This window comes from Oncorhynchus kisutch, linkage group LG18 (assembly GCF_002021735.2).
Source record: "Oncorhynchus kisutch isolate 150728-3 linkage group LG18, Okis_V2, whole genome shotgun sequence".
Taxonomy (NCBI): domain Eukaryota; kingdom Metazoa; phylum Chordata; class Actinopteri; order Salmoniformes; family Salmonidae; genus Oncorhynchus; species Oncorhynchus kisutch.
In genome coordinates, this window is record NC_034191.2 from 33,324,607 (window position 1) to 33,350,989 (window position 26,383).

General features: G+C 43.2%; 1 pseudogene; it reads right to left on the reverse strand.

Annotated features, from left to right (window-relative positions):
* Positions 1-370: 370 nt before the first annotated feature.
* LOC109909404 (olfactory receptor 49-like) lies at positions 371-25,205 on the reverse strand (annotated as a pseudogene).
* Between the last annotated feature and the right edge of the window lie 1,178 nt (positions 25,206-26,383).

Sequence of the window (26,383 nt, forward strand, 5' to 3'; positions counted from 1 at the left end):
TTTCTCAAATTTCAAAGTTGTTCCAAATGTTAAATTCCAAAGTGTTTATGGTCAAATTAAGGCATTAACTCCGGTTTCCACGTCATTTCCCGACGTCCTCAGACATGGATGGATGTTGAGTACTGACTTGTATCACAGGTCACCTGGCTGGTATGGTAATAGGTGCCAGGCGCACCGGTTAGAGTGTGTCAAGAACTGCAACTCTGCTGGGTTTTTCACACTCAACAGTTTCCTGTGTGTATCAAGAATGGTTCACCACCCAAACGACATCCAGACAACTTGACACAACTGTTGGAAGTATTGGAGTCAGATATGTTGATGCACACAGGGGGGGGAGGGTTTTTAACACAAGTCCATCACCACAATGCATTTAGCTTAGGGCAGCAAGTTTCATCACATACATTATAGGGTTCACCAAATGAGGCACAACTAAGAACTCCACCGCCATGATATTCCTCAGGGCCAGCAGGCTGGTGTTGCTGCCATAGCGAGCAAACATCACATCAAAGGTGACGGATATGATGAAGTTAGTCAGGGTGATCAGATGAGGCAGACAGGTCTGTATTAAATTCTTCCTCTCCTCCCTGAAACGCAAAGACGCTTTGATGATATCCATATAGGAAATCAGGATTATTGTTTGAGAGACGTGAGAAAAGGCGAGAATGAAGCCATAGAGGTTGTTCAGAGTGGTGTCAACACATGAGAGTTTCAAGAACTCCTAGTTTAAGCAGTAGAGTTTATCGATGTAGAAGCCACAGGGGTCAACCTAGCTGTTAGTCCCATCTCAATGCTACTTTCTAGTGTTAGTAATTTGATATGTAGACGGACGAGTCGGTCAAGGATCGATTCAGACAAGGTGGTAAATTGTATGACAAGCTACAGTTTATTCAGAGTGAAGATATCTAGAACAGCGTAATTACGGCTCTCCCGCTGGTTCGTACGGAAGCGCAGACGAAGAAGAGCCCGTTACAATCAGTACACCACTATTATATAGGAAAGAATGTAGGTTGATTCTGGAAGATCGGATCTTTGGATTGGTTCATCTGGGGTGTAGTCTGTAGTCTTCCGCCATTGGCTCAGTAGTCTGTCCGTCATCGTAGAATCCTCTTCGGGCATTCAACGTTCAGAGACAACGGAGATCATGTGTGTGTGCGCTGGTTTTGGCCATTAGTGTAATGCGGGAGCTATCCTGTAGGGGACCCCACAGGCTCAACTCTGAGTGGTAGCCCTTTATCAACAATAGTTTGGTCACCTACATAAGAATTAGCATTTCTCTACAAAACCCTCTCTTCACGTCTCACCAGAGACGTGACACAACCTAACTGGATCCAGACACAAAGAGAAACTTCTCCCAAGGGGACTATGAAATAAGGCACGGTTTTAAACAGAAATAGATATATATGTATTACATCATGTTCTCCATTCAATCCCACTATGTACTAAGTTGGCTACCAGCCACCTAGGAACTTACAACCCTCATTTTACAGAGCGGAGAACAACAGCTCAAAATAAAAGTAAATGCTTGTCTACATAAGCCAACTTTTTTCCCGCAGGAAAAAGTTGTGATTCCCTCTCTTCACATCTCCAAAGAGATGTGACTTAAACTAGGCAAGTCAGGCGGAATGATCCACTTGCATAACACATACATACATCCCCATAAGGCAACAGCAGATATAATGTAAACCTAAATAGGCACTCTCCTCCTCATCCTCGAATTCATGTAGGTCTTTATCCAGCAGAGGAAACATCAAACGCACTCATCCAGGAGTCCCACATCGAGGTATCCATCCCAGAATGAGATTTCATTTTACCATTAAGCGTCCTCAAACCTTCTAGGGCCATGATCAAGCTACCATCGGAGGCTGCGTTATTAGGGATGAAAGTGCAACACTGTTCACCAAACATAGTACAAGCTCCACCTTTCTCCGCCAGTAGCATATCTACTGCAATGCGATTCTGGAATGTCATAAGAGAAGTTGCAGCCAGGCGCTCATGCTCCATACCGTTATCACGCACCTGGCTCCTGTTATCTAACAACAAAAAACGCTTGTTCTCGCAACCCCACGCTCTGAATGTGCCCTCCCTTCTGTATTTTTCCAGCATGAGAAAGTCCCCTGGCCCTGACACTTTTAACAATGTTTCAAGTCAGCTATGTTGCATAACACTTGCATACATCAACACAAGCCAACAGCAGATAATATTCAATCATATATATGGTAATGGCTATAATGTAAAACACAGGAACCAATAATCCCTCTTTTTCACACCCCCCAGGGTGTGAACAAAAATTCAGCAATGAATCATATAACAGTCACAGAGTTTAAAATACCTTCATGTCAAAAGAGAACAGCTCATTCAAAAACAGCACATTAAAAAAAAAATTGTGTGAAATTTAAGTCCCCCTTTTGACACCCACAAGGGTGTCACTTAGCAAAAACAGGATAACACTTTATTGTTTATTGACATGTAAGATACCGGATAAAACTTTGGTCATGGAAAACAGAGTAAAACAAAGCAAAGCATTATTATAAACCATCTGGTCCTCTCAGCTACTCCTATCCTGCACCAGTTGGGCTTCATGCCACCCAGGGACTCAAAACCTTCACAACAGGGAGAACAAACATACTGGAAAGAAAACCCATCATAAAGATGTATAACAAGGAACTGTGGTGGTGTAAGATTTATTCTACTACCTCGCCCACAGCATACCATGGGTCATCCTCAGTCAGTCTCATCCTCCCCTGAAAGCATGCTTCAGTATCAGCATCTCCAACTGGAGCATCAAGCAAAGGCATCATCATGCCTGAAGCCTTCACCACATCTGTAACAGACTTCTTAAAACACGGTATGATGCAAGCAGCACAACACGTCAAATAACAAAAATTAGGGTCAGAAATCCAGTAACCACCATTCTAGTTTACTTACCAAAACCAGGCTCCCACTCAAGAGAACAGGCCAGACTCCTCCACCCCCGCCATGGTCCACATCTCAGCAGATAGTGCATCAAGCCCACTAAGGGCCTTAGATATACTACTATCTGGACTGGTGTTATTAGGAATATACGTGCAACATTGTTCACCGAACATCTTGCATACGCCCCCCTGACTGGCAAGAAGCATATCCAAAGCATATCCAAAGCAAGTCTATTCTGTCTGGCCTCAAACTGTTCAGACATACCAGTGAGTGCATCACGGGGGTAATTAACAAAACGCTGTTGATCATAGTAGATGTAATAAATCCATGCAGTCTGTCTTGCATCCACCATGGCTAGACCTATAATCCATCATTCCTGCCCAAGGCCTGAAGCTCATGAGGAACCCCCACCGGCACTCCTAACAGGTTAGTGTGTATGTCAACTACATCCTCTGTCCATGGAGCACTACTTCTATGTCTCCCATGGGATGGAATGTTTTCAGGTCCCCTGGATACAGAACCCAACAACTGTTCAGCAGTAACATCAACAATGGTCAGTGGAATTATCAAACTGGTCAGAGCACACGTACCTTGCCAGTCTCCTCTAAGAATGGGTCTCAGCACTCTTTTGGGTCCACAGATCCACCACACATCAGCCAGACCACTAGTTTGGTTTAGGCCTGTAACTGGCCAAGTGGAATTAATGGTTATGTTACTACTGCAATCAGCTTCAGGCAATCTCCCATAATCAATGCCATTACCTGTACCCGTGATGCAACTGTAATTGCCCCCATATGCCTCAACACCCCAAGGGGCCCGATGAGGAGGTACTGTAGGAAACACAAGGCTCAAAGAGGAACAGAGAGTTGAATTGGCCTCAACCAGGTATAAACCTCTCAGAATACACAACCACCCCTCTCCTTCTCCTATAGCAAATGGGTGTGTAGCCAGAACAGGTCCATCATGACCAATGTTTCATGTAACTCATGTAGTCCTTTCTTTTCAGGGTCTTAACTGTACCTCATAAGAAAGCCACAAATTGTCCCTACCAATAACACCAGTCTCAGTGCCTAATTGATCAATAGCTGAATAGTCTAACATTAATTACCTGAATGGGATTTTTTAACACAGTGGTGGCAGGTTCGGTCCAGGGGTGGTAGAGGAGTGTGTCTGGCCCTGGTTCATCTGGGACCTCTGGTTTTGGCAGCACCTTAATAGAAAACACACCCATCGTGTCTGTCCCGGTCCTTTGTAGTCCGAGGGTGTAAGTGCCTGCATCAGAGAGCTTAATAGTTTTGATGGTTAGCAAGATTTCATCACCTTTACAAAGTTCAACAGTGCTCCCAGGTTTTCCCATATCATGAAAAACCTATCCACCTTTGTGGGATCCCCTATGCTATAAGGATACCCTCTCTTCCAATCCCAGAACTGTCCCAAGTCGGTTATCCTGTAATCCCCATACGGACACCCTCCTAATTTAATATAATTTCATTTATAATTTTCGTCCACTTGTTCTGTAGACATACATTCAGCATTCCACGGGTCAGAACCTGGAATCCGCTGGTACATCACCATCTATTTCCATCGATTTCTCCAGAGTCCTGGAAATAAGGCCTCATAGACAGCAGCCCCATAAAACTAAAACAGTCACACAGGTGAATGTAGCCCATAGTACAGTGATCATAATATTTTCCCCATTTTCTAAACATATTATCAAACCCAATTAATCAGAAGTATCCACCCCAGTGTTTTCTGTCAACCCGTGATCCAGGGTGGTCAAACCAGCTGAGGCTTCGGGTACTGATTCATCCGGAGCTGTGTTATTTGGGATGTCACCCACGATAAGACAGCTCAGACAAACAGCTTCCATGTGAAGCCCCACCCTTTCCCCGAGAACACATCACTTAGCAAGAGCCAGACACATCTTCACTTCTATGAACAAAAACAGGGGTGACAGGACAGGGAGGATTTTCTTCATTCGAGAGATGGCCCCCGGAATTCTGTTAATTCCAGTTCTCCTCTCGAACACTGTTTATTGTTCGATAGTGTCCGTGTGTCTTACCCTCCCACCGTGCGATATGAATCCGGGTAGCTCTTTCAGCTAGCTGCCACCAGGAGACCTTGGTATGGTCCCCCCAATAAGCCTCTGGGACTGGATTGAGTGACTTCACCTGCAGTTCACCTATAATGCATAAAATGCTGGACATACAGGCTTGGTTAACAAACAGTTTCTCATGTTTTATCTGATTCTATCTTTAACTTCTATGCCCATTTGTTAACTACATTTTTTTAAATATTAGTTTCTTATAAAGTCTTTATATAGGTTAAGTAAACTCCACTATAATTAAGTTACCTTAAAAAACAAATTAAATTAATTAAAAAAAAATAATAATAATTTTTTTTAACAGTATTACCCATGACCACAAATGTATTATTCAAATGGCACCCCCTTGTGGCTGATCAGACCACCCGAGAGAGCCATGAAATCCGGTCACGGGTTACACCATCCCCCCACATTCGTGTTCCATACCATATTAGACATATTAAAGAACCCTTTATCCTTAAAATAAAATAAAAATCACCTGTGTAATTAAAACTCATAAAATAAAAAACTCATAAAGGTTCCATATGTGAGCGTGCCTCTTTAAAATATCATGTCTCTGGGAACATGGAAATCCCCTTAACCCAAACATTTACTACAAAAACAAAACCTAATAATTATGATAATCCCCTCAAACTCAAATAATTTGTCTCGATGTTTCATGTCTTATTCGTGTTTCTCCAAATTGTCTCCCCAAAATACTTCTTAAATACCCAGCCATTAGACAGACACACACAACTGTGATAAATGTGCACTGTCCCTTTAACATAAAAACCTCAGCCTGCAATCCACTCTGCGGGCCTTTCATTGTTCTCCATAATGAAAACAGATTCTAATGATAGTATACCTTGACCTCCTGTTTAATTTCAATGATGTTATCTGAACAATCAAACCAAAATCAATACCCGGGAAGTACTTGTGTAAATGAATTAAAATAACTAAATAATTTGGTTAGAACACCACTCCCGTCTTACATCGACCACACCCTTCGCCCCGTACCTAGTGTACAGCTTATCTATTACTCAGTGGCTCAATTAATGTTTAACGTAAGTATGTTCAGATGTTGATTATGTAATTCTACAACATTAGTATAGTTCAAACCTCATAATATAAATCCGCAAAAAGAATTTTGCGTTAATAGAGTTTAACACTCTTTCCAACAGTCATGCACCCCCCTCAATATTCTATGATATAACTCTCATCAGCAAGCCTGCGACTTTTTCAACATTCTCACCGGTTCCAGCTCCAACTGAAACACCTCATGTACCACACTCGCTTTGTCCCCGACCTCATTCATATCGATATTAGTCCCCGACTGAATATCAAGCGTGTTTCATGCACAGGATTTGATTCTTGCAAATCTTCATTTACGCCAGTAAGCAGACCAGTGGGAGACGCAATGGCCCCGCCTTCTGTTCATTCTCTGTTTGGTCCCTTGGTTCTTAAATACATGGCTTTTATTTCTTTCAACTTCCTTGTCTCTGGCCTCCTGCTACGTCCCTCTCAACTCACGTTCCATTGTTTTCAGCTGGGCCCCTGTTGGCGGCCACCCCCCTAGATAACCTGCTTGTGTCCATCTTAACTTCAATCCCTCCCAAACTTTCTTTATAGGCGTCCATCGTTCCTTTCCCCCCGATCTATATTCAATTTTTTTGTTCTAGGAACTCATTAAACCTCAGCTTTGGAGTATTGGGGTTCGCCATTGTGAATTTGCTTTAAACGTAATTTAATTTAATTCAATCGGAATTTAATCGTAGTTTTAATCGAAATTCTCTCCTTCTATCTGAATATAGTTAGCATATACTTCGCCCGACGTTGATTAATGCCCACGAGGTATTCGAAGAGACACTATTGCTCGTGCTCTGCCTTATCTCAGAGCTTCTCCTTCGTATATTCAGGTTGAGAAAAACCGCATGGGCTGGTATAGCATTTGTGGAGCGCACAACCAAGGGATCTATTCGACTATTTAGTCTCAATATTTAAATATTATATTCAGATATTATTTCAATTATACATCAGTCATTTCATTCCTGATTATACATTTATACATGTACCTATTAACATAGGTACATACATTATAGAAGTTTCGGATTTATCCAATATCCCTTATTATAATTCTCTCTCTCTCCCTCTATCTAACCACCAACAATCTTAATGGAAACAATTACAACCACATTGCATTTTAACATAACATAACATAAACAGTTACAAATAGACAAAACAAGACAAAACAGCACGTTATATCTCTGACCCCTGAAAGCCGATCCTTATCAGTGAATTTCTATCAGACTGAGCCGTACCGGACCACAGGATAAAATTACAACTTATCCCCATCGGCGCCAGATTTGAAGAATAGTAATTAGCTATCCCCTACTGATCTCTATTCCTGATCCCTATCGAGCTGACCCCTATCAGAATTATTACACATGTCCGACCCCTATCGGTGAATCTCTATCAGACTGAGCCGTACCGGGTCACGGGATAAAATTACAATTTATCCCCTTCGGCGCCAGATTTGAAGAATAGTAATTAGCTATCCCCTACTGATCTCTATTCCCGACCCCTATCGGAACTAACACACATGTCCGACCCCTATCGGTGAATCTCTATCAGACTGAGCCGTACCGGGCCACAGGATAAAATTACAATTTATCCCCCTCGGTGCCAGATTTGAAGAATAGTAATTAGCTATCCCCTACTGATCTCTATTCCCGACCCCTATCGGAACTAACACACATGTCCGACCCCTATCGGTGAATCTCTATCAGACTGAGCCGTACCGGGCCACAGGATAAAATTACAATTTATCCCCCTCGGTGCCAGATTTGAAGAATAGTAATTAGCTATCCCCTACTGATCTCTATTCCCGACCCCTATCGGAACTAACAAAGACAAAACAGTGATCACTCATCATTGAAAGCTAGCAGACTGTGCTGACCGGACTGATATCTCATCAATGATTTAAATCACACCGGCCGTCGCCGGTTCGTTACTACATATGTTCACATACACTGTTATTTCGACTCGTCAGCAAATTATAAATTTACACAAGAATTCATACTTACTCGGAAAAACTGATAAAAATTTGGACAGACTATTCGACAATATGCAAAGTTTGATTTAACAGGCTTTTGCTTACCTTATTTTTATATGGTGCACCTTGAAATCAGTTTTCCGAGTTGAGCAGAATTGTTGCCCTCCCCCGAAAGTCTTCACCCGTCTTTCTTATTTATTTAATGAATCGTCCTTTCCCCAACTCGCCTTCTCCACACCCAAATCAACTCACTTCGACTGGATCGTTAGTAAACCATCCTCTGCTACCATTTCTGTTAGTAATTTGATATGTAGACGGACGAGTCGGTCAAGGATCGATTCAGACAAGGTGGTAAATTGTATGACAAGCTACAGTTTATTCAGAGTGAAGATATCTAGAACAGCGTAATTACGGCTCTCCCGCTGGTTCGTACGGAAGCGCAGACGAAGAAGAGCCCGTTACAATCAGTACACCACTATTATATAGGAAAGAATGTAGGTTGATTCTGGAAGATCGGATCTTTGGATTGGTTCATCTGGGGTGTAGTCTGTAGTCTTCCGCCATTGGCTCAGTAGTCTGTCCGTCATCGTAGAATCCTCTTCGGGCATTCAACGTTCAGAGACAACGGAGATCATGTGTGTGTGCGCTGGTTTTGGCCATTAGTGTAATGCGGGAGCTATCCTGTAGGGGACCCCACAGGCTCAACTCTGAGTGGTAGCCCTTTATCAACAATAGTTTGGTCACCTACATAAGAATTAGCATTTCTCTACACTAGCAATGAGAAAAGCCACGTCCGATAAAGCAGTGTCCACACTTTGAGTTGTCATGATATAGTGGTATTGTAATGGCTTACAGATGGCCACCACCTGTCATATGCCATCACTGTCAAGCTGTTGAATTCACAGAAAGCATAGAAGTAGATGACAAATATCTGGGTCATGCACTCAATGTACATTATCATATGATGGTCAAATAAGGTTATAAAGTATATTTGTAGATCTGTTTGTTTTTCTGTGTCTCGTTCAGTCCATGCTGCACAAACACTATCTTCTGGGAGTAGTTGAAATCCATTGTCATTGACACCAGGCACACATGGCTAGTTTACACAGGACTTGAGAACATTCAGTTTATCCAAGTTTTGTTGGTTGGTCTATTTAAAAATTGTTTGATGACAATCTGACTGTAACTGTACAGTAGCACTTTGTAGCACTCATTCAAACAGTGTTGTTATATTCAAATGTCAGTTGAACATTATTTTGATTGCAGGACAACCCAAAACCACCAGCAACAGCACCCACCTACAGTACAGTACAGTACTCAACATGAATCACATTCTGCATCAAACATTACATTTCACAAATCATTAAACTCAAAGTTAGGGAGGAACCTTAAAAATATTCGTTATTAATCAAAACAAAGTAACTAATTTCCAAGTCTTCAAAGTAAGTTCCCCTTGAAAATAATCAATGATCATTCATATGGTTGATAAATGGTCAACACAGAGTACAAACAACAATCAAGTTCTCCTTGAAGATCGTCATTCGCATGGTCTGTTTTTTTGTATGGTCTCTGTACTGAAGGTCAGAGTATATCACCTTCACATTCACTTGAATTTGACGCTCTGCAATCTCACTGGATGTTGACTAGGTGGGACACTACGTCCCACATACCCTAGAGAGGTTTTTAACCAACAGTGCAGTTCCAGAAGGTTTAAGAAAATATTTACCAGAGTTGCAAAGAAAAATCCATAACTCAGACTGGCCAATGAAAAGTCAAGATTAAGATGGGCAAAAGAACATAGACACTGGACAGAGGATGTCTGCCTAGAAGGCCAGCAGCCCGGAGTCGCCTCTTCACTGTTGATGTTGAGACTTGTTTTGAAGGTACTATTTAATGAAGCTGCCAGTGGAGGACTTGTGAGGCATCTGTTTCTCAAACTAGAGACTAATGTACTTGTCCTCTTGCTCAGTTGGGATCCGGGGCCTTCCACTCCTCTTTCTATTCTGGTTAGAGTCAGTTTGCGCTGTTCTGTGAAGGGAGTAGTACACAGCGTTGTACAAGATCTTCAGTTTCTTGGCAATTTCTCGCATGGAATAGCCTTCATTTCTCAGGACAAGAATAGACTGACGAGTTTCAGAAGAAAGTTCTTTGTTTCTGGCCATTTTGAGCCTATAATCGAACCCACAAATTCTGATCCAGATACTCAACTAGTCTAAAGAATGCCAGTTGTATTGCTTCTTTAATCAGGACAACAGTTTTCAGCTGTGCTAACATAATTGCTAAAGGGATTTATAATGACCAATTAGCCTTTAAAAAATGATAAACTTGGATGAGCTAACACAACATGCCATTGGAACACAGGAGTGATGGTTGCTGATAATGGCCCTCTGTACGCCTATGTACAGTGCCTTGCGAAAGTATTCGGCCCCCTTGAACTTTGCGACCTTTTGCCACATTTCAGGCTTCAAACATAAAGATATAAAACTGTATTTTTTTTGTGAAGAATCAACAACAAGTGGGACACAATCATGAAGTGGAACGACATTTATTGGATATTTCAAACTTTTTTAACAAATCAAAAACTGAAAAATTGGGCGTGCAAAATTATTCAGCCCCTTTACTTTCAGTGCAGCAAACTCTCTCCAGAAGTTCAGTGAGGATCTCTGAATGATCCAATGTTGACCTAAATGACTAATGATGATAAATACAATCCACCTGTGTGTAATCAAGTCTCCGTATAAATGCACCTGCACTGTGATAGTCTCAGAGGTCCGTTAAAAGCGCAGAGAGCATCATGAAGAACAAGGAACACACCAGGCAGGTCCGAGATACTGTTGTGAAGAAGTTTAAAGCCGGATTTGGATACAAAAAGATTTCCCAAGCTTTAAACATCCCAAGGAGCACTGTGCAAGCGATAATATTGAAATGGAAGGAGTATCCGACCACTGCAAATCTACCAAGACCTGGCCGTCCTTCTAAACTTTCAGCTCATACAAGGAGAAGACTGATCAGAGATGCAGCCAAGAGGCCCATGCTCAATCTGGATGAACTGCAGAGATCTACAGCTGAGGTGGGAGACTCTGTCCATAGGACAACAATCAGTCGTATATTGCACAAATCTGGCCTTTATGGAAGAGTGGCAAGAAGAAAGCCATTTCTTAAAGATATCCATAAAAAGTGTAGTTTAAAGTTTGCCACAAGCCACCTGGGAGACACACCAAACATGTGGAAGAAGGTGCTCTGGTCAGATGAACCCAAAATTGAACTTTTTGGCAACAATACAAAATGTTATGTTTCGCGTAAAAAAGCAACACAGCTCATCACCCTGAACACACCATCCCCACTGTCAAACATGGTGGTGGCAGCATCATGGTTTGGGCCTGCTTTTCGTCAGCAGGGACAGGGAAGATGGTTCAAATTGATGGGAAGATGGATGGAGCCAAATACAGGACCATTCTGGAAGAAAACCTGATGGAGTCTGCAAAAGACCTGAGACTGGGACGGAGATTTGTCTTCCAACAAGACAATGATCCAAAACATAAAGCAAAATCTACAATGGAATGGTTCAAAAATAAACATATCCAGGTGTTACAATGGCCAAGTCAAAGTCCAGACCTGAATCCAATCGAGAATCTGTGGAAAGAACTGAAAACTGCTGTTCACAAATGCTCTCCATCCAACCTCACTGAGCTCGAGCTGTTTTGCAAGGAGGAATGGGAAAAAATGTCAGTCTCTCGATGTGCAAAACTGATAGAGACATACCCCAAGCGACTTACAGCTGTAATCGCAGCAAAAGGTGGCGCTACAAAGTATTAACTTAAGGGGGCTGAATAATTTTGCACACCCAATTTTGATTTGTTCAAAAAGTTAAAAATATCCAATAAATGTCGTTCCACTTCATGATTGTGTCCCACTTGTTGTTGATTCTTCACAAAAAAATTCAGTTTCATATCTTTATGTTTGAAGCCTGAAATGTGGCAAAAGGTCGTAAAGTTCAAGGGGGCCGAATACTTTCGCAAGGCACTGTAGATATTTCATTCAATATCACTCGTTTCCAGCTACAATAGTCATTTCCAATATTAATAATGTCTACACTGTATTTCTGATCAATTTTATGTTATTTTAATGCACAAAAAATTTGCTTTTTAAAAAACAAGAAAATTTCTAAGTGACCCCAAACATTTGAACGGTTGTGTACATCCAGACTTAATAGCCACTTCTTTTCCCCCCCATCTCTTTCAACCATACAGTTTTTAAATACCTCATCAATCCATGGAGCCTTAAAAGTTCTAACAGTCAGTTACATAACATGTGCATGTTTATCAATAATTAGAAGGAGCAATTTCATAAATTCATCAAGTGCAGCATCTGGATGCTCCTTATTAATTACATAAGACCAACAAATATTTTTTAACTTCATCCACAGAAGAGTTGCAGCAAAATCATTTGTATGATCTCTTATACACACTTTTAGGCCCAGCTTTTGGATCTTCGGCTTTCTTGAATATACCATATTGTGATCATTGCATCCAATAGGTACGGATACAGCTTTAGAACAAAGTTCTATAGTATTAGTAAGAATGTGATCCAACATGTGGATGATCTTGTTCCTGTAGTATTTGTAAACACCTTGGTATGTTGATTAATAACCTGAACCAGATTACAGGCACTGGTTACAGTGAGAAGCTTCCTCTTGAGTTGACAGCTTGATGAAACCAGTCAATATTCGGATCCCAAGAAAGTAGACCTCTCGGTTTACATCACATACACTATCAAATATTTCACACATATTATTTAGACACTGAATGTTACTTTAGCACTTGGTGGCATATAGCAACACCCAAAATAAAAGGCTTTAGATGTGCCAGGTGAAGCTGCAACCACAACACTTCAATAACACTTGACATAAAATCTTCTCTGAGCATTACAGGAATATGGCTCTGAATGTTTATAGCAACACCGCCCCCATAAGCATTCCTGTCTCTTCTATATATGTTATATCCTTGTATTGCTACTTCTGTATCATCAAATGAATTATCTGAGTGAGTCTCCAAAATGGCTAATATATGAATGTTATCTGATGTTCGCATGAACCTTTTTTCTAATGCTACATATATTAATACGGGCTATTTTCAGCCCTTTCCTGGGTAGCTTATCAGACATAGACATGATGTGGAAAATAGCAAACAAAGCAAGAGAAAAACATATACATTCAGCAGTCCATTAATCAGTTGGTGTGTGTGCTGCGGGGTTGAAGCTACAAACCCATAGGCTTGTCTCTCTCATCCTTCCCAGGCTTTTGGAAGGGAGGGTGGACAATGAGCCTGTCATAGCAGATGTAAGCAATGTCCCCACGCGCTCAGGCAGCCTTCATGGCTTGGATAAGTTCTTTCCTCTTCTGGCGCACAGCTTCAGGGTAGTCGTCATTGAGGAAGATGTACGTTCCTCTCAAGTTCTTGGCTCTTTCCAGAACAGCTACCTCATCCTTGAAACACAGGAGCTTGACCACTATCGGCCTAGGCCTTTCATCTGGGCCGGTGGTGGATTTTCCAGTTCTGTGGGTGCGCTCCACCTCAATTTTCCTGTGGTCCATCTTCAATTTCTACGAGATAATTTCCCTCACTTTGTCCTCAAAATCCATCCAGGTCTCATGTGGAGATTCTGCAATTCCGTCCATAACCGTGTTGTTCCGCCTTGATTGTCCCTCGAGATTTATCTGTCATTGTTATCATGGATTCACATATATATTGCTGTCATCTTGCCGTTCTCCTGTTTAAACTTATCAAGATGACTCTGGGAGAACTGCAAATTGTTCTTCAGGTCTTGGAACTCTCTGGTCAGGTCGTACATTATTTTATTAGTTAACTCCACTAGTATTTGGACACAACACTTGAAGAAAATGTCTTATTGTTGTAACAACTGCTTATAGAACTCTGTTTGTTTGTTCATTTAAAAGATCCTTCACCTGTGATAGAGAGATACCACTGTCCTCAACGGTACACCCGCCGGCTTTGGTCTTTGTCATGGTAGAATCATAGGTTACGCTGTTACTCTTCGCAGTTCCAGACAGTGCAAGTCGCAGATAAGGGAAGACCCCCATGAAATGGACAAAAATGAATGGCAACTTACTGCTATTTGGCATTCCATATACACAATCACAAATACCACTCAAATGGTCGGCAGTTCATCCAAACCATATGGAAAGTGGAACATGGCAAATGCCAAGTGTCATACCCCAAAAATCCCAAAGATGGCAACTGCGCTCCACCGTAGATTTTTTTGGGTCAATTATACATATGTAATAACCGTATGAACATAGATTTGTCTTAGTTTATTGAGTTTGTCCATTTGCAATATATGATCATAGGAAGTTGGCTTCCGAACCCAATTGTCTGTGAACCATGTCCAAATGGCATAAGAAATATCCAAATGGCCTTTACACTGACCAAATGATATATATCACTATGTTAAGCCCTGAATCAACCTAGAAGGTCTATTTGTCATGTTTGATCATAGGAAGTTATAGGAAGTAAGAATTTGGTGCAATGAGAGAGAAGTGGGACTTTGAAAAATGACCAGGGGTGCCCAGTCAATGGGCATTTGCCACCACGAATTGGACATGGTACTGCAGAAATGCCCAATTGACTGACTCATTGAACTCTGGATGGAAGAGCAGTGACAGTGGTTTGTCTCCATCGCTCGTGCAATGAGAGAGAAGTGGGATTTTTTTTTAAATGTCCAAAATGACAAGGGGCGTCCTCTATTGGATGGACACGGGTGGGGGGTGCTCCCTACCCAGCCATGGACCCCTTGCACCCTCCTAAAGGCATTAAAAACCATTTTAAAAATTTGCTCCTGGTAACCCGTTCAGATTACCAGGTGCACAGCTGTCCATTTGCAATGTCTTACAATGTGCAGTTACCATCACGAATTGGACACGGTCTAATATGCAGCAGAAATGCCCAATTGACTGGCTTGTTGAACTCGGGACGGATGAGCAGTGATTGTGGTTCCTCTCCATCGCTCGTTGGTGTTGATTTCAGCCTGTACATTTGGTGATGGTAAATCCCTCATTAAAAACATTGGAAATGTATTGTCCATTTGCAATGTTTTACAATGGGCATTTACCATCACGAATTGGACACGGTCTAATATACTTCAGAAATGCCCAATTGACTGGCCCGTTGAACTCGGGATGGCCGTCCAGTGGTTCCTCTCCATCGCTTGTTGGTGTTGATTTCAGCCTGTGCATTTGGTGATGGTTCATCACTGTTTCAACTTATTGCAAACGGACAAAAGTAAGCCATCAAGTCAGCATCCATCAGTCAATACGATATCATTCTGACACCAAACTGATACATACTGACACCAAACCCACTTTGTCCAACACGTTTAGAAGCCAACTGTCACATATTTCAGAGTGCCTTCTGTTTAAACTATAATAAAAACTTAAAACACACGTAGTTATGTTCTAGCTGTAGATCCAGTTCTGACATTATATGTAGGCCTAGAAGAGGCGACCCGGAATCCCGAATTTCGGCTCAATAGGTCATTCGGAGCCCGAGCAGCGACCTTAATTAGTGCTGAAAATACACTTTTTCCAGGCGTTGCTATGGTGTCCCTGAATGAGCTATCGGACAGAAACTTTATGGTATGTCTCTATGGGATGAGACGGTTTCAATGCACCTAGGCTTTTGATTCTGGGACTTTTCTAAAGGTCATCATTTTCGCGATGTTCAAAATGAATTGAAGTCATTGCAAATGGATGACGCTGTTTCTCGGCCTGAGAACCTTCTAGAGCCACATAACTCACCGTACACTATCGACTTAAGCTCTAGAACATGTATATAATGTTTCAGAGCTCTAGGTCTGACGGTTCTTTGATATTTCGAACGCAGGTAACCATCTTCAATAAGAATGCCCCATTCAAAAATGTAGAACCAGGAACAGCTATAGCCCTTGGTTCACCCCAGACCTGACTGACCAGCACAAAAACATCCTGTGGCTTACTGGATTAGCATCGACTAGCCCCTGCGATATGCAACTTTTCAGGGAAGTTAGGAACCAATTTTCAAACAGAAATTTGCATCCTGTAGCACAAACTAAAAGTTCCTGCGACACTGTAAAGTCCATGGAGAATAAGAGCACCACCTCCCAGCTGCCCACTGCACTGAGGCTAGGAAACACTGTCACCACTGATAAATCCACAATAATTGAGATTTTCAATAAGCATTTTTCTACAGCTGTAATATTTTTGAATTTCACGCTCTGCTGCTAGTGGAACCCCTAGCCCTAAAAAGTTATTAACAAACAGATCACCGGCCATTTCGAATTCCACTGTACCTTCTCCACTATGCAATCTGGTTTCCGAGCTGGTCATGGAAGCACCTCAGCCACACTCAAGGTCCTAAATGATATCATAACTGCCATCGATAAAAGACAATACTGTGTAGCCGTATTCATCGACCTGGCAAAGGCTTTTGACTCTGTCAATCACCGCATTCTTATCGGCAGACTCAACAGCCTTGGTTTCTCAAATGACTGCCTCGCCTGGTTCACTAACTACTTCTCAGACAGAGTTCAGTGTGTTAAAACAGAGGGCCTTATGTCCAGACCTCTGGCAGTCTCTATGGGGGTGCCACAGGGTTCAATTCTCGGGCCAACTCTTTTCTGTGTATACATCAATGATGTCTCTCTTGCTGCTGGCGATTCTCTGATCCACCTCTACGCAGACGACAGCATTCTTCATACAACTGGCCCTTCTTTGGACACTGTGTTAAAACTTCTTCAGGCTAGGGTCATTTTTTCTGAATTACCGACTGACTGACATGCCCAAAGTAAACCTTGTGTTACACAGGCCCCGAAGCGAGGATATGCATATAATTGGTACGATTGGATAGAAAACACTTTGCAGTTTGTAGAAATGTTAAAATAATGTCTGTGACTATAACACAATAGATATGGTAGGAGATAATCCAAAGAAAAACCAACCAGAAATGATTTTTTTTGTTGATAGCCATGCTCTTTCAATGGAAGGTCACAACCAATTCCTATGGCTTCCACTAGATGTCAACAGTCTTTGTTGAAGGTTTCAGGCATGTTTCTTCCCAAACAAGGAAGAATTTTGAGTTTTAGTACTGGGAGTCAGAGCCGGAAATTAGTCTGTGCGCGCGCGACGAAGAGGACGCGCACCTGCTAATTTTCCTTTCCTATTGAACATACTTCATTCCGTATGAAATATTATAGTTTAATTACACTTTAGGGTACCTGAGGATTTTATAGAAACATATTTTGACTTGTTTTAACAAAGTTTAGCTGAAGCTTTTTGCATTCCTTTCTCTGCATGTTGAACGAGTGGATTACTCAAATCGATGGCTCGAAATAAACAGACTTTTTGGGATATAAAGAAGATTTTATCTAACAAAGCGACCATACATGTTGTAGCTGGGACACTTTGGATTGCAAATCAGAGGAAGATTTTCAAAAAGTAAGTGAATATTTAATGGCTATTTGTGATTTTATGAAGCCTGTGCAGGTTGAAAAATATATTGTGGTGCGCCGTCCTCAAACAATAGCAAGTCATGCTTTCGCTGTTAAGCCTATTGTAAATTGGACAATGCAAGTAGATGAACAAGAATTTAAGCTTTTAACCGATATAAGACACTTGTATGTACCTAAATGTTTAATATCCATAACTTCTATTATTATTTATTTGAATTGCGCGCCCTCCAATTTCACCGGAAGTTGTCAATAGGAGTCCCGCTGGCGCTAAGAATGAACTAACCTCCAGACGAGCTTCAATGCTATACAACTCTCCTTCCATGGCCTCCAACTGCAAGTAAGCTAAATGCATGCTTTTCAACCAATCGCTGCCCGCACCTGCCCGCCCGTCTAGCATCACTACTCTGCACGGTTCTGATTTAGAATATGTGGCCAACTACAAATACCTAGGTGTCTGGTTAGACTGTAAACTCTCTCCTTCAAGACTCACATTAAGCATCTCCAATCCAAAATTAAATCTAGAATTGGCTTCCTATTTCGCAACAAAGTATCCTTCACTCATGGTGCCAAACATACCCTCATAAAACGGACTATCCTATCGATCCTTGACTTCGGGGATGTAATTGACAAAATATCCTCCAACACTCTACTCAGCAACTTGGATGCAGTCTATCACAGTACCATCCGTTTTTATCACCAAAGCTCCATACACTAGCCACCACTGCAACCTGTATGCTATCGTTGGCTGGCCCTCGCTTCATATTCGTCGCCAAACCCACTGGCTCCAGGTCATCTATATGTCTTTGCTAGGTAAAGCCTAACCTTATCTCAGCTCACTGGTCACCATAGCAGCACCCACCTATAGCACGCACTCCAGCAGGTATATTTCACTGGTCACCCCCAAAGCCAATTCCTACTTTGGCCACCTTTCCTTCCAGTTCTCTGCTGCCAAAGTCTAGAACGAATTGCAAAGTCACTGAAGCTGGAGACTCATATCTCCCTCACTAACTTCAAGCATCAGCTGTCAGAGCAGCTTACAGATCATTGCAGCTGTACATAGCCCATCTGTAAATAGCCCACCCAACTACCCCATCCCCATATTGTTTTTGTTTTTTTGCACCCCAGTATCTCTACTTGTACATTCATCTTCTGCACATTTATCACTCCAGTGTTTAATTGTGAAATTGTAATTATTTCGCAACTATGGCCGATTTATTACCTTATCTGCCTGTGTTATTGACTGTGTTGTTGTTTGTGTCGCACTGCTTTGCTTTATCTTGGCCAGGTCACAGTTGGCCTCCCTGGATAAATAAAGGTGAACAAATAAATAATTGCAGGCTCTGTGTATCTGTAAACCTCACACTGTGTCACTACTCATTGACTATGTGTGTGTGTTAGTTCAGAAAATCACGTAAATCACATACAGCTCCAAAACCTGCCTTAACAGATTCATTTGAACATGCCGCAACTGGATCTATAACATTTTTGGTTAAGGAAATGTGGGGGGGTTTTCATCACCAAAAAGACATATATATTTCTGTTTGGTTCTTTTTTTCCTTACACCGTAAGTTTATGTACATTGACGTGAAGTGGTCAAATTAGCGGTGTATTACCGTTTTTGACCTATAATCCCAGAAAATGGGCCTTAACTCAAAAAGTGTTGAGGCCTCGATGCCATCTTGTTTCTGGGCTAAAAGCCCATTTGGCCAAACTGTGCTCACCGAGTTTCGCCTTCAAAGTCTTTTCCTTTTAGGAGAGACGGCCATGTCTGTTTGGTGATGTTTTGTCCATTTGCAATAATTTTCCAGAAATGACGGAAACCAAATGTCAGACAGACTTTATTTGATGACTTCCCAGGAGATCTGGCCCTGGGGCACGACCTGAGGCCGCCGGCCTATTTTAATAACACTCGTGGACGTCTAGTAAGGGACCATACATTTGCAATATGGAGTTTGCAATATCCTCATCAACCATATGGGTAATGCCAATGGTGTCTCTTATGTAGGAAAGATTGGAAACAACAATAACAACAATAGGGATCTAGACAGCCACAAGCCAGGTAAAATCTGCGGTCCCTGCCACAATATCTAACCGCGTCGTGGGCTGCGTTCAAGACCTCAACAAAACCACGCTAGCTTGATAGGCAGCTAGGCTAGCTGCTACACCAAGACAGATAGTAGTGGTCCCAGCAACTGATGCCAACCGCGTCGCAGGATCTAAACTCAAATGATAACTATCTAGTAACTCAACTTTTTCAATAGACTTTCAAAATTTTCCAAAACAACAAACTGAGTTCCCCCTCATTCCGTGTTTAACAGGGAGTGACGCATTGTGCAGTGCGTATGGGCACGCATAAGCTACGGACAACATACACAATTGCATTTTATCTATGGCAATTTGAATGCATAGAGATACTGTGACAAGATCCTGAAGCCCATTGTTGTGCCATTCTTCTGCTGACATCACCTCCTGTTTCAGCATGATAATGTATGGCCCCATGCATAAGGCTGTAACGCAACAAAATGTGGAAAAAGTCAAGAGGTCTGAATACTTTCTAAATGCGCTGTACAAGTCCTGGGTGCTGAAAATGTCCCAGTTCTTCCATACTCATCAGACATGTAAACCATTGAGCATGCTTGGGGTGCTCTTGATCAACGTGTATGACAGCATGTTCCAGTTCATGCCAATATCCAGCAACTTCACACAGCCATTGAAGATGAGTGGGACAACATTCCACTGTCTGATCAACTCTATATGAAGGAGATGTGTCGCACTACATGATGCAAATGGTGTTCACACCAGATACTGACTGGCTTTCTGATTCATGCCCCTACCTTTTCTTAAGGTGACCAACAGTGACCAACAGGTGCATATCTGTATTCCCAGTCATGTGAAATCCATAGATGAGGGTCAAATGAATTTATTTAAATTGACTGAACTTAAATTGACTGAACTGTAACTTTACACGAACTGTAACTCAGTAAAATCTTTGAAATTGTTGCATGTTGCGTTTATATTTTTGTTCAGTTCATGTCCATCTTTAAATTGTCCCAGAAATGCTCATAAAGCTGGTTCATTGCTGGTTCTGAGGTTTAATCATTGTTTGAAATGTACTTTCCAACTGAGAGTTCTGACAGACACGGGGAGATATTTTTAAATCATGAGAACCGCTATTTTTGCAAGTATAAGGACCTCATTCAACAAATGTAAATCGTTTTTCTATGCTGATGATTCTGCTCCACTCGTGTCCCATAAGAACAGAACCTCAGTGAAAGAGATCAGAGTTATCCAATATCAGTAAATGGCTTTCAGATAACCAAAGTTATCCCTAACCCTAACCCCAGATAACCAACGTTATTCTACAATGTAGAAAATAGTGAAAATAAAGAAAAACCCTTGAATGAGTAGGTGTGTCCAAACTTTTAACTGGTAGTGTATGTAATGTGTATCTTTATAATGATTTTGCTCCATACTGTCACGAGTCCGACCGAGGGTGGCTTCCCTTCCCGGTTGGGTGGCTCTCAGCGGTCGTCGTCACCGGCCTATTAGCTGCCACTGATTGTCTTTCCTCCCCCTCCTTGTATGTTTATTGTTAGCACCTGTTTGTGAATGATTAGTTGGACTTTTCAATAATTAATCCCGCCTGTTTTTTGTGCGGGATTAGTTATTGTGACTTTCGGTTCTGTAGTAGAGGAACGTGTTTGTTCCTGGTCGTGTATTTCAGTTGTACATTTTTCGTCCCCCGTGTTTGGGGCCGTTTGGTTGTGAGCACCCTGTGGTGCGTTTGTGCATTAAAGAGCACAGCATTGCACTCTCTGTTTCCTGCGTCTGACTCCACACCCACGACACCCGGAGCGTTACAGAATCCCGCACCTGATTGAATGGAGTCAGCAGGAGCAGCAGCCTATCCTCTCCCATCGAAGGAGAAACGGGTTCTCCACCACACCACCGTCCTCCATCGGATCGGATCGGTGCTGGGGTGGTCCGTCTGGGAGTAGAGATGGCAGGCGGAACGCTTCTCGATCACCCCAGGTGAGTCAGAATCAAACTCACCCAGAACCCCCTGTTGGCCACATGTTTGTCTTAACCTTTTTCCTTCACTTTTTCCCCTCTTCCCAGCATAGGGCGCTAGTCGATTCAGGCGCAGCTGGGAACTTTATGGATCGCGGACTCGCCCTTAAATTAGGGGTTCCACTGGTGCCGATAGATTCTCCTTTTCCCGTGCACTCCTTAGATAGCCGGCCATTAGGGTCAGGGATTGTCAGGGAGACCACGGTTCCACTGGACATGGTGACGCAGGGGAATCATAGGGAGCGTATCAGTCTTTATATTATTGATTCGCCTGCGTTTCCAGTGGTGCTAGGGATTCCCTGGCTGGCCCGGCACAATCCAAAAATGTCATGGAGACAAGGGGTTCTCCAGGGGTGGTCAGAGGAGTGTTCTGGAAGGTGTTTGGGAGTTTCCATCGGTGCCACGTCGGTGGAGAGTCCAGACCAGGGTTCCACGGTGTGCATTCCCCCCGAGTATGCCGATTTGGCAATCGCTTTCAGTAAAGTGAAAGCGACAAAATTACCACCTTATCGACCGGGAAGGGATTGTACGATAGATCTCCAGGTAAACGCTGCGCTTCCCAAGAGTCACGTCTACCCATTGTCCCAGGAGGAGACGTTGGCGATGGAGACATATGTCACAGAGTCGCTGGGACAGGGGTACATTCGGCCCTCCATCTCACCCGTCTCCTCGAGTTTCTTTTTTGTGAAGAAAAAGGAGGGAGGTTTGCGTCTGTGTATTGATTATAGAGGTCTAAACGCCATCACAGTGGGGTATAGTTACCCTCTACCTCTCATCGCTACGGCGGTGGAATCATTTCACGGAGCGCAGTTCTTCACAAAACTGGATCTCAGGAGCGCGTATAGTCTGGTGCGTATTCGGAAGGGAGACGAGTGGAAAACCGCATTTAGTACCACATCGGGCCACTATGAGTACCTCGTCATGCCGTATGGGTTAAAGAATGCTCCAGCCGTCTTCCAATCCTTTGTAGACGAGATTCTCAGGGACCTGTGCGGGCAGGGAGTGGTTGTTTATATCGATGACATTCTGATCTACTCAGCCACTCACACTGCACATGTGTCTCTGGTACGCAAGGTGCTTGGTAGACTGCTGGAGCATGACCTATACGTCAAGGCTGAGAAATGCATGTTCTCTAAAGGAGCCGTCTCCTTTCTGGGTTATCGCATTTCCACCTCGGGGGTGGTGATGGAGGGTGACCGCATTAGGGCCGTGCGTAATTGGCCGACTCCGACCACGGTAAAAGAGGTGCAGCGGTTTTTGGGTTTTGCCAACTACTACCGGAGGTTTATCCGGGGTTTTGGCCAGATAGCGGCTCCCATTACCTCACTGCTGAAGGGGGGCCCGGTGCGATTACAGTGGTCAGCAGAGGTGGACGGAGCTTTCAACAAGTTGAAGGCGCTGTTCACTGATGCACCCGTGTTGGCGCATACGGACCCCTCTCTAGCATTCATAGTGGAGGTGGACGCGTCCGAGGCTGGGGTGGGTGCCGTGCTATCACAGCGCTCGGGTACGCCACCAAAACTCCGCCCCTGCGCTTTCTTCTCAAGGAAGCTCAGCCCAGCGGAGCATATCTATGATGTGGGGGACCGGGAGTTGCTAGCGGTGGTCAGAGCTCTGAAGGTGTGGAGACACTGGCTTGAGGGGACTAAGCACCCCTTTCTCATCTGGACCGACCACCAGAATCTGGAGTATATTCGGGCAGCTAGGAGACGTAACACACGTCAGGCAAGGTGGGCCATATTCTTCACCCGGTTCCGGTTTACTTTGTCTTATAGACCGGGCTCCCAGAACGTAAAGGCTGACGCACTGTCCCGCCTTTACGACACGGAGGATGGGTCCACCGAACCTACTCCCATCCTTCCCGCCTCAAAGCTGGTATCACCAGTGGTATGGGAGGTGGACTTGGACATCGAGCGGGCGTTACGGGCGGAACCCGCGCCTCCTCAGTGTCCGGCGGGGCAAAAGTACGTGCCGCTTGGTGTTCGGGACCAACGTCCTACCCTCCTCGGGTCACCCTGGGGTGATGAGGACAGTGGGGAGCCTTCGGGGGAGGTATTGGTGGCCTACTTTGGCTAAGGATGTTAAGTTTATGTCTCCTCCTGTTCGGTGTGCGCCCAGAGTAAGGCTCCTAGGCACCTTCCTAAAGGGAAGTTACAACCCCTCCCCGTTCCACAACGGCCATGGTCACATCTATCCGTAGATTTCCTGACCGATCTTCCGCCATCTCAGGGGAACACCACGGTTCTAGTGATTGTGGATCGGTTCTCTAAGTCCTGCCGTCTCCTCCCGTTTCCCGGTATCCCTACAGCCCTACAGACTGCGGAGGCATTATTCACCCATGTCTTTCGGCACTACGGGGAGCCGGAGGACATCGTTTCTGATCGGGGGCCCCCAATTCACATCCCAGGTATGGAGGGCATTCATGGAACGTTTGGGGGTCTCTGTCAGCCTGACCTCCGGTTATCACCCGAGAGTAATGGGCAGGTGGAGAGAGTGAACCAGGAGGTGGGTATGTTTCTGCGGTCGTATTGCCAGGATCGGCCAGGGGAGTGGGCACGATACATTCCCTGGGCTGAAATGGCCCAGAACTCCCTACGCCACTCCTCTACTAACGTGTCCCCTTTTCAGTGTGTGTTGGGGTACCAGCCGGTCCTGGCACCATGGCATCCGAGCCAGACAGAAGCTCCTGCGGTGGAGGAATGGCTACAGCGCTCCAAGGAGACCTGGAGGGCCATCAAGGAATCTCTCCAACAAGCGAGTGGACGGCAGAAGAGGAGTGCTGACTGCCACCGCAGTGAGGTGGAAGATGTGCAGTATCATATCTGCCTTGCAGAATCACAAATAAGCAGCCAGAGGAGAAGTTCAGCAAAGAGGCTATATGTGGCATACAGGTGTTAAATGCTTTCTGTTTTGTCTCTTTTGAAGACTTTAAACAAATTTGTATGAGTATATGGTAGGACATACAGTACAAGAAATATAAAGCACAGTGCCAACAAGACCCCATATGTTATTCAGCATAGTATTTGAACAGGCAAGCTTGACTATCGAGTAGTTGTCACAATACACTCTGTCTAGAACATTACCACAAAATTGCAGTCGCAAACTCAGGGAGATAACGATGGCATTGAGGAAAAAAGAATACAACCAGGACAGCAGAATTAAGCCCAAAACTATTTTAGGTGTCATAATATTGTTATACTGTAGAGTATAACAAATACAAATGTACCTGTCATAGGACATAACTGATAAATTACTAAATTCTGTTATAGCATATGTGTACAACACATAAATCTGGAGATAACAATAAAGAAGGGAAATATCATGTGTGTCAGACAGCAAGTAAAACATGAGAGCAGGAAACAAACCAGTGCTCCCATACAACTGATTAACAAACAAAGCACATAGAAACAGATACATGGGTTCATGAAGGCTTCTTTCAATGCAGATAACTCCAATAAGTAAAGCATTGGCAAGAATGATGGCAAAATATAATACAGTTACTACAGCAAAGTAGAAATACTTCATTTGTCCGATATCACCGTATGCAGCAAGCCTAAAGACCTTAAAGTGAGTAGAGTTTTCCATGGTCCTGGTAGATGGTAAAGGTGTGCTGTCAAATTTAGATGAAGAGTAGATAATCCTCTATAGTACTGTAGATATAATATAAATTGAAACAATGAAATCACAAGGACCAGACAACCTAAATGAAATATTCATTGACCTGTTCTTCTTACTGTGATAGATTTTCCCACATCTATCCTAACCAATATAGATGCTTTTTCATTCTCCTGATAACATAATTCCTAGCCTAAATCAAACAATATTATACTTTGTATCTTGCACTCGTATTACTTATTACATTAAAATGCTAAATAAATTGATTACATCAAAAGTATGCCAAGTCCTACGTTTATACCGACCATTTCTAATCCATGTTGAACTGCTTAAACTCAGCTCCTCACTTGATTATTATAATTGTGTGGGGGGGGGGGGGGGTCATGGTGTGATATGCAAATAAGCACCAATACCTGGGGAACATTTTATATTTTCAGAGTCAAGGAAACCATATTGAGAAAACAGATACAATTTTGTAACACAGGCCTTCCAAGGGGTTGAAATCCTTTCCTAAATTCGATAGAAATACAACAATTCATAGAGAATAGTATATTAAACAGGGCATATCTAGCTGGTATAGAGTCAATTTGCGGGGGGACCGATTTGTCGAGGTAATTGAGGTAAAATGTACATGTAGGTAGAGTTACATTGACTATGCGTGGATAATAAACAGAGAGTAGCAGCAGCGTAAAAGAGGGGTCTGGGTAGCCCTTCGATTAGCTGTTCAGGAGTATTATGGCTTGGAGGTAGAAGCAGTGAAGAAGCCTTTTGGACCTAGACTTGGCGCTCCGGTACTACTTGTTGTGTGGTAGCAGAGAGAACAGTCTATGACTAGGGTGGCTGGAGTCTTTGACAATTTTTAGGCCTTCCTCTGACACTGCCTGGTATAGAGGTCCTCGATGGCAGGAAGCTTGGCCCAAGTGATGTATTGGGCCGTACACACTACCCTTTGTAGTGCCTTGCGGTCGGAGGCAGAGAGAACAGTCTATGACTAGGGTGGCTGGAGTCTTTGAAAATTTTTAGGGCCTTCCTCTGACACCGCCTGGTATAGAGGTCCTCGATGGCAGGAAGCTTGGCCCAAGTGATGTACTGGGCCATACGCACTACCCTTTGTAGTGCCTTGCGGCTGGAGGCCAAGCAGTTGCCAT